Raw genomic sequence first — 9,155 nt, 5'->3', positions numbered from 1 at the left:
TTAATAACATTAATTATTTGTTGAATCACAACTCTTTAATCCAAGTTTTACAACCCTTTCTGGGAGCTAGATTAAGTGTACCAGGAAGAAAAACGAAAAGTAGTTGCTTTTTTTTTCTACAACTGTTATCATATGTTAAAAAGGACTGATTTCATCTGCGTGTGTCTCAAAAAAGGAGAGATAAAGCAAAAGATACACAACTTGCACATCAGACAGACAGGTTTCCATCTGCATCTGTCTTCAAGGTGAGCATCCTGCTGTCAGGATGACTCAGGCTCTTGTGCGAAACGTCACTTGAATCTAATATCTGATAGTGATTAGACATGATCTCAGGAGTTCGTTTCTTTCCCTCCGCTCAGTAATGCGCTTTAGTTCAGCAATCCAGAAAACGCTGCTCACAAGGGGTGGCTAAGAATATTACAAAGAATGCGCACAATAAATGCTCTTTTATTTTTATGTTCTACTCTTCACATGGAAAAAACTGTTGGGCAATTTGACTTCAGAATTGAAACACTTAGAGGCATCAAAGAATGAAACTCCCCCCTCCCAAAAAAAAAAAAAAAAAAAAAACGTTTCCAGGGACAGCTGGAACAAAAGACCGACAGACTTAACTGCACGTGTTGAACGCAGGAGTCAGCTAATCGGAGTTGAGCGAATACTAAACGCTGGGAGACAATTTGTCTTTTCCCTGCACATAATGATGGCTTATAATCGTTTGCAATAGTGGACCGATTGTCAGGCTCTAAATCGCAGCGTTTTCAGAATGGAGTAGTCCCGGGCTGAGCTCAAACAAACTCACAAACAAAAGAAAATCTCGAGTTTAAAGAGTGCTGACGTTTTCTGTCGTTCAGTTTGTGGGTTAAAGCCCCTTTGACTGAGTTTGGATCCGGAGAAAGTGCCGGTGCGATCGGTGCTTCTCTCTGGCTGTTCGAAACATTAGGTTAAATCTGTTCCGCTCCATCCCCCAATGCTTCAGCACACGGCCTGTAAACTGACCGAGAGAAGGCTCCTACACGTTGCTTATTAATCCCGAAGGGAAATTAAATGCTGTAGTCATTCAAACTCTATGAAGCCCAGTCTGTTCTCCAACTATTTTATTTTATTTTTTTATGTGAATGATTCCAGAAATGGAAACTAAATGAACTAACTCCACCCTTCTAAAGTAACACCGTTTTAAAGCTAGTCGAGGTGTGATCGACATCTGCTAAGCAGCTACCTCAGCAGACAGCCCCACTAAGAAACCAGCTACTGTCAGCTGTTAGGTAAGATTAGGTCATTTTATTCATACAGCACATTTTCAGCAACAAGGCTTTACATAAATTAGAAGGAAATACAAACAAAACAAGAAAACCAAATATTGGTTCCCCAGATATAATAAGAATTAGTTGATAATTTATAAACTAATAGGGGTTAGTTAGTCTATAAAAGGCAAATAAAAAGTATATTATTCTTGAATTGCAAAAAAAAAAAAAACACTTAAGAGAACATGTGTTTATTCCACATTTTTATTCATTCTGGACCGGTTTCTTGTGTTTCATTTATTGAGGGGAATTATATAATGCTCAAAATTCACGGATATTTCTTGCTCTGTAATAAAAAAACCCCAAAAGCTCTGAAAGAATCTCTTCCTTTCGTGGGAGCCAAATTATAAAAAGCAATCCATGAAAGCAGAAGTTGTCATTAAGCAGAGCTCTGTGAAAGACACAATGTATTTGTCAAGCGTGCCCAAAGGTAAGTGGGGGAGTGAAGGCCTCATTACAGCAGAGGTGTGACCAAGTCACTGTGTTGCAAGTCTCAAGTAAGTCTCAAGTCTTTGTCCTCAAGTCCGAGTCAAGTCTCAAGTCGTGATTTTAACGACTCGAGTCTGACTCGAGTCCAAGTCATGTGACTCGAGTCCCCACCTCTGCATTACAGTAACTAAACAGAGCAGTTAAAAAAACAATAGTATTTACCCAGATTAGATCCATTGACTCCAAACTCCTTAAGTCTGTTAAACTTAACTTGACTGTTTAATTTCAGTGCCACAACTGAATCATCCTTATTGTTACTGTGCCCAGATGTCTTTCTGTCTTCAACATTTTTTATTTTTATTGTATATCTTGCATCCTGTTTAGCAGCGTTAAAAATTAGAAGCACATGGAATTTACAACTCTCAGTCTAAACCCACACTTTCGAAGAACAAATAAATTTTTTTTAACGCCGTCATTAAAATCTGAGTGACATCCTGTTCCCACTATTAATCCGTTTCTGTTCCATAAACTGACCCATTATCTGTTCTGGAGCTCCAGTGCAGCAGCGTCATTCCCGAGGTTCATCTATAAGTGTCATAAAAACTCGGCAGACTCAGGCCGGTGCGTAAAATCTGATACAGAAATGGTGGTTCCCGGCGGAACCACGGCCTGAAAGTCGGTGACTCAGTTTAACTACCCTAATTGGTTTTCACTTTCACAGTGCAGGCATCACTGCAGCTGTGACCATGTGTGCTGAAACAAGCCCTGTTCTTTAACAAGCTTCATGGTAGTTAATGCTCAGATATAGCTGAAACAAGAAAAAAGAATAAAAAAGAAAGATCCCGCTTTCCTTCCTGCTTAAAGACGCGCCAGCTTTCAGGGGTAAAAAACACACAAAAAAGGAAGGAACTCTTACTTAACTCTTAGTTCACTTTCTTGGATATTCCGTCAAAATGACATCATGCCGGACCAGCAAGCCTGGATAGCAGTAAAATCTATCTCAGCAGAGATGGGTTTTCCGTCAGCTCTGTTGTTCAGGAGGTGGGGGGGGGGAAAGGTCAAAACTGCAGTGTGGGACACGAAGTAACAGCTAACTACACAGCGGACGCAAATTGTAGCAATTTATTCTGCTCTGGGATTTACTCCCACATGTTTCATCATGGAATCACTCTGTCCAGGGTCACATCGGGAAATAAAATTGTCTGGTGAAAGAAAAGTCAGAATGGAAACACACACACACAAAAAAAAAACACTCACAATCTAAACTGTATCGCTTTTACACATCTGCTCCTCTTCCTTGTCTGCTCTGTTTGTAAGCTGGAGAAGAAGAATGAGGGGGAAGAGGCCTTAATGTCCATCTCAGCCTGTTTACAGGCGACGTTATGGAGTCTAATCAACATGTGCGAGGGAGAAGCAACATGTCTGAACGTCAACCTGAGTGTCATCCACATGATGTGCTTCATTATGTACCAAACAGCAGGACTGAGCTGCGCCATGCACGTACAATGCCTTGAAGAAACCAGAAACAGGGTTCTAAAAGTTTTGGGCTCCTCGTTATAGTTCAGTTTTGCTTCATTGTCCCTTTTTGTTTGTCCAATTCAGTTTGTTTTAATCAGTTTTTAGAGTGTGTTGGCTAGTTTTTATCGGTTAAATATCATTTAGTTTTAATTAGTTATAGTAGTAGTTTTAGTTGTTTCATACTCTTTTAGGTGTAGAGTTTAAAAAAAGTCAAAGTATTGTGTTGTGATTATGTGTACATCGATTGGGTAGTGAATATACAAGATAAAAAATGTATTCGGTTATTGATGAACAATCTACTGACTCTGGCGTTTTCTCCCAACTTTTACCATCGCCATTTTGTGGGCTAGCATAGCCACCAGGACGGTTATGGAGCCTACAGCTGATGTAAACTGCTCATTTTGGGGAGAAAACAAATCTACTTCACATCAGTTCAGAAAGCTAATGAACAGATTCATAAACACAAAGAACGAAGGATATTATGTCAACGGTTTCAGGGCGTTTTAGTTTTAAAAACGCACAATATAGTTCAGGCTTGTTATAGATTTTTTCTATGAATTACCATTTTTATTTATTTCAGCTAACAAAAATGTTTTCTCGATTTCAGTTTTTGTTATTTTGTTCATTTCAGTAAACCACACTAACCTTGATTCACACCCCTTCAATAATTTCTTTTTATTTTTTTTTTACATATCGTCCAACTTAAAGTAGAGCATAACTTGAAAGTGGTTAAAAAACAAAAACAAATCTGGTGCCAGCATTTAGTGCATGAGAACAGCTCAGGCTCAGATGGAGAGTGTCTGTGGAAAACCATCTCTGCCAGAGATTTCTAATTAGATTTAGATCTGGACTTTGACTGGACCTTTCTAACACAAACAAATATGTTTGATGACTTGTTTAGTAGCCATTGCGGATGTTGCTGTAGGTTTAGGATTGTCAATCTGATCATCCATAATCCCCCTCCATCCATCTTACCACCAACACCAACCAGCTTCCCTTTCCCAGCTGAAAAAAAGGAACCCCCACAGCATGATGGTGCCACCGCCAGTAGTGGTTTTTAATCACACAACCATTTGCATGTGGGACAAATTTCCCCACATGACCAGAGCACCTTTATTCACACGTTTCCTGTGTCCCTTATGTGGGTTGCCGAAAAACTGCAACAAACTGCCGGAACCTCTTATGGCTTTCTTTCCACAATAGCTTTTATCTTTAATCTTCCTTAAAAGCCAGCTTTGTGGTTTGTGTGACTAACAGCTGCCCTGTCATGTGGATTTCCAACGTGAGCTGTGGATGTCTGCAGCTCCGTCAGAGTTGCCACAGACCTCGTAGCTGCTTCTCTGATCGATACCGTCATTGCTTGGCCCGGATGTATTGGCAGACCTGCAGTTCTGTGTCCATTTTCAAATGATTGATTGAAGTCCAGGGTTGTAACCTGAGAACATTTTAAAAGATTGATGGTTATCAAGACTTACAATGCACTGTCTGATATTTTTAGCATAAGCATACCAGTATGTTATCTTTATGGCAGAATAAACCAAAAAACGCATAAACTAAAGCAAGAAGGTATTTAGAGCCAAGGTCTGTCTTTGCACTGCGGCTGCTGCAAAGGCACCAGAAGCCAGCGCCATAACTGAAGCTAAATCACATTTACCATTAAGTGCAGTTCTCTATCAATAATATGCACAAAAATAAAATGAAAATACAATACAAGTTAACTTATGAAATAGTGCTGCTCATTCCCAAAACACAAAATAAGTAACACAGCTGTGCAAAATCTTTGGTATATTAAGATGGAGGCCTTTTTGTTCAAGCAATGCTGTCAGCGAGGCGTGTGATTGGTCCAAAAGTGGTTCTGCAGCACGATGATGACCACAAAAGAGCAGCATGAAGTACTTTTTTCAGCCACGAGGGAAACAAGGATTCCAGATTTCAATTTTATCTGAATACCTGCTGTGGAGGGAGGAGTTCTCCGTTTTCCGGCAGGCAGGAAGAAAAACGAAAAAGAGTAAAGAAAAGATTTGGTAGGAGAATAAAGTAACGAAACATTATCGCAAGATGGGCATTGCTGACCTGTTGTGCCAGGATGGGAAAAACAAGCTCTGAGTACCTACATACCTACAGGAGGAGGATAGAAACTCGGCTTTGGATCATGCAATAAATCAGACAGCTGCAGACGTATGGCAAAAAACAAGCTATATTTAGTAAATGTAAGAGAATGTAAAAACACAGATGGCGGATTTATACATCAGCTATAATTCATTTACAGAAAAGTCACCGGTTTGGTATTTGCAGACAAGACAAATGCCGTACTTTGAAGTTCATCTCGAGTTGGTTATTAGAAGAATAAACAGCCTCAAGTCTAATCACCCTGCTAATAAATCCCAACTGTAATAATCTCTATCACAAGGCCTGGCAGCGTTTAAACCGTCCGCGACAGACTGCTCTAATGGTGTCTGTCTGGGGTTTTGACCTTCGGATGGCGCGCTCTGCCAGGCCAGTGGAAATAACTGACCAAATGCTGGCAAACCTGTTGAGACTAAATAAGTCCATGGAAGTTCTGACTAAAACATTAGGTAACTGTTCGACTCTCTCACTGCTGACCGAGTGGTGACACACGGACTGTACGATAAACACAACGTGAAGAGTTTAAATTTGTCTGTTAGGTAACAAGTAATAAACTGTTGTTTGGCCCGCAACTCATCCTGCCAGTAACCAACTTACTGTAGTCCCCTTTTCCACAAATTATGGAGCGAAAACAGCTGTCCGAGCAAGAGCTCAGGTCTGATTACGAGTCTGGTTGGAGCGTAGCTCCAAACCCGAAGCAGTTTCTGGGATGGCATGCAGCAAACTGCTCTCCTTAGCATCATCCAGGCAAGGGTGCAACAGCAAGAAAATCTGGGATTAGAAATCTACTGATTGACTTTGGAGGAACAGCTAATGTTAACTAAGCATCTCCTCATGAGACAGCTTATTTCATGAGGACATGACAGGCAGCTCACTAAGGGTTAAGAGGATGTTTGATTTGGGTGCACTCCCTGGACAAACTTCGGCAAGAATGATATTCCCCAACTTCGAGTCCTTGGTGACATGTGGCATCTGTCCTATGTAGAAAAAAAAGGATTAATTATGACATTAAAACACTTAACTCGATTAACCGTGCACGGTTCGCAGTAAATTCCAGGAGGGAGGTTGCAGACAACGACTTTGACATTTCAGCAATGAGCATCGAAAGTACCCTAGCCTCGCTTGGATCCGGTGGAAGCGCATTTTAAAGAGCTGCCGTCCAAAACGTTTGACAGAAGCCTTTATTCGAGGGGAACCTGAATATTCTTTTGTACCTTTGCGGTACGAGCCGGTTTGGTTCAAGTGCTCCGACATAAAATCTCAGGGTCAGTTCTTTCAAAAACCAACAAAAAAAACTTCTTTTTTTTTTTTTTGCTTAAACATAGAAACCCGAGGCTTCGAATCGCATGCCTTTGTGTTTCCGAGATCAATTTTCCAAACTCAAACATGCCTTTGTTGATGTTCAAATATAAGAGTGCAACCCTGGTCTTTATGTGGTCCCAGGCAGCGTATAGTACAAAACGGCTGCAGAAGCCGGGCCAAATTATGATCTCAGATCTCAGCACTGTCGGAAAGCAGCAGCCTCTGCAGAGAGGACACTAAGTGCACACATGTGTTTGTGCCGAAGTGTAGGCTTATTAAGCTCCTCTTGTTTTCTGATGTGGTCCAAGAAATGCCTCACCGCGCTTCCTAAGCCATGTTTAGGTTGCGGCAGTAAACATTTTGTAGCCACATTTCTCCACACAGGGGAAGCTCATGGTATAAGGTCCCCATAAAAAATCAAAAAAATTCTTCCTGACGCGTCTACTCATTAACCAAGAAGGCTGGAACCTCATTACATCATTGAAAGCTGCTTAATACAATAAACTATAGCAAATTAGTATAATTGTTCTACATCCGTAATCTTCTCGTTGAGACGACGCTCTCTTATCTGCGTTTCAAAGCGAGCCGTGACGAGCTTGGCAGCCGAAGCGGCACACAGCGCATTATCTCATGCAGTGGAAAAGCAATTCCCATTTTGTGGTTCGGTTTTTTTTTTTTTTTTGTTTTGTTCTGTTTTTTTTTTTTTCTCCTGCGAGACTGGGGTCTGTCATTGAAGTGAGAGCAAGGAGACTGCTTTAATCTGGAAAATATTATTTGGGGGTGAAGGGGTGAGAGAACATGGGAAACAATAACTGTAGGAGGATTCTTCTCCCATCCTCTCTGTGATTTCGAGATATGCTCTTAGTCTGCAATTTTGGCTCACCGCAGCCACCCGCCTGGCCCCCATCCTTTTCCTGCTCTGTTTTTTTTTTTTTTCCGTCTCCCTCTAATCGCAGGCCACGAGGTGGGACGGCTTGCAGCAGGAATCCCACAGGTAACACTTTCAGTCGAGTCACCCTTGGGCTCAATGAGCTCTCCTGAGCTCTCCTTTCGCCCTCACGCCATATTGAAAGATCAATGTTCAAACTCTTCCTAAGTCGTCAGGTGGGGCCCTGCAATCCTCCCACTGTTGCAGCGGTAAGAGGAGATGCTGAAGCACCGTGTGGAAAAGCCTCCCCTTGTTCACTCAAGAGCTTGTTCTTCACAAAAGGAGAAGTAATCATAACAAATGGAGCCAGTAGCTCTTCCTTCAGAGTAGGATGACTCCCTTCTGTTTTTGACATTCAGGCAGCCGAAGCTTTCCGCCTCCTGATTAACTACTGTTTTCACAGAGGAAACCATAACAAATGATTTGTAAGCTGTAGCTCCACGAAATTCACTACAGGGAGAGGAAGAGAGAGTGAGAGAGAGGAAAAAAAATCAAATTCATATTTGCTTCCCATCAGGTTGTATTATGTAAAATCCCTCATAAAATGCTAATTCAATTGAGAGAGAGAGGGGGGATGAAGAAGTGCTATATGCTGGATGTCTCTTTATAAATGGCTGAATGGTTTAATATTTACAGATGTGGAATCATTATACATGTCTGCACAGATACTAAAAGTTGCACTTTCATGTATATCTACATCTTTTCTTCAACGGCCACAAATCAATAGAATGTTTGCAATTAACCAGGATGATCAAAGCCGGCCAGCAGCCAGTGCAGCTCATTCAGACTGTGTGGTCTGTTCCCGTGTCCCAGCAGGGAGAAATAAAGATAATCACATCAGACACACTTCTAATATTTACAAAGGCCCCAAACATTAGTTCCTCCATCACTGATACAAACACACACACGCGCACCCCCCCCCCCCCCACACACACAAAAAAAACCCCTCTACTTCCGAAAATGTTACAAATGGTAACCATAGCAACCAGAAACAACAGTACGTTATTGGTAACTTTACAACAAGAATCTTCCTAGTATTTGGTTAGGAGTTTATGTGGCAGAAGTGGTAGAAAAATAATAAAAAGCTCTTAATTTGTTGAGGGGTTTTTTGTTCTTGTAAAATTTCTGAAAACTGTAGCGTCTGTGTGTGTAAGATATGATTCTACAAAATGTGGTAGGAAAACAATAAAAGGCTCTTATTGTCTTATTGTGTCTGTATTCAACCACCCTGAGTCATTACTCAGTAGATCATGAGGTCAATTAAATGGTTTCATTGTAGCTTTGATTACAATGAAATGGGGTTGTCGTCCTACTAGAAGTTGAATCTGCTATAGGTTTCTCTACCCTGACACCAGCTGCTAGAGACAGACGGCCACCCACCCCCCTCCCTGTGTCTGCTACGGTTCGACCCACCCTCCCCATACCCTATTAAAGTACACCATGCCTGGGTTTCATCTGTGTGCTGACTATACAGTTTGGGACTGAACCGGGAAAGTGAGTTCAATCTGGAATTTTTAACGTGACTATATTATATTTGCCAGGTGACTGAT

The sequence above is a fragment of the Xiphophorus couchianus genome, chromosome 12, assembly GCF_001444195.1.
Source record: "Xiphophorus couchianus chromosome 12, X_couchianus-1.0, whole genome shotgun sequence".
Lineage (NCBI taxonomy): Eukaryota > Metazoa > Chordata > Actinopteri > Cyprinodontiformes > Poeciliidae > Xiphophorus > Xiphophorus couchianus.
Note: the sequence above shows the minus strand (reverse complement) of the source record.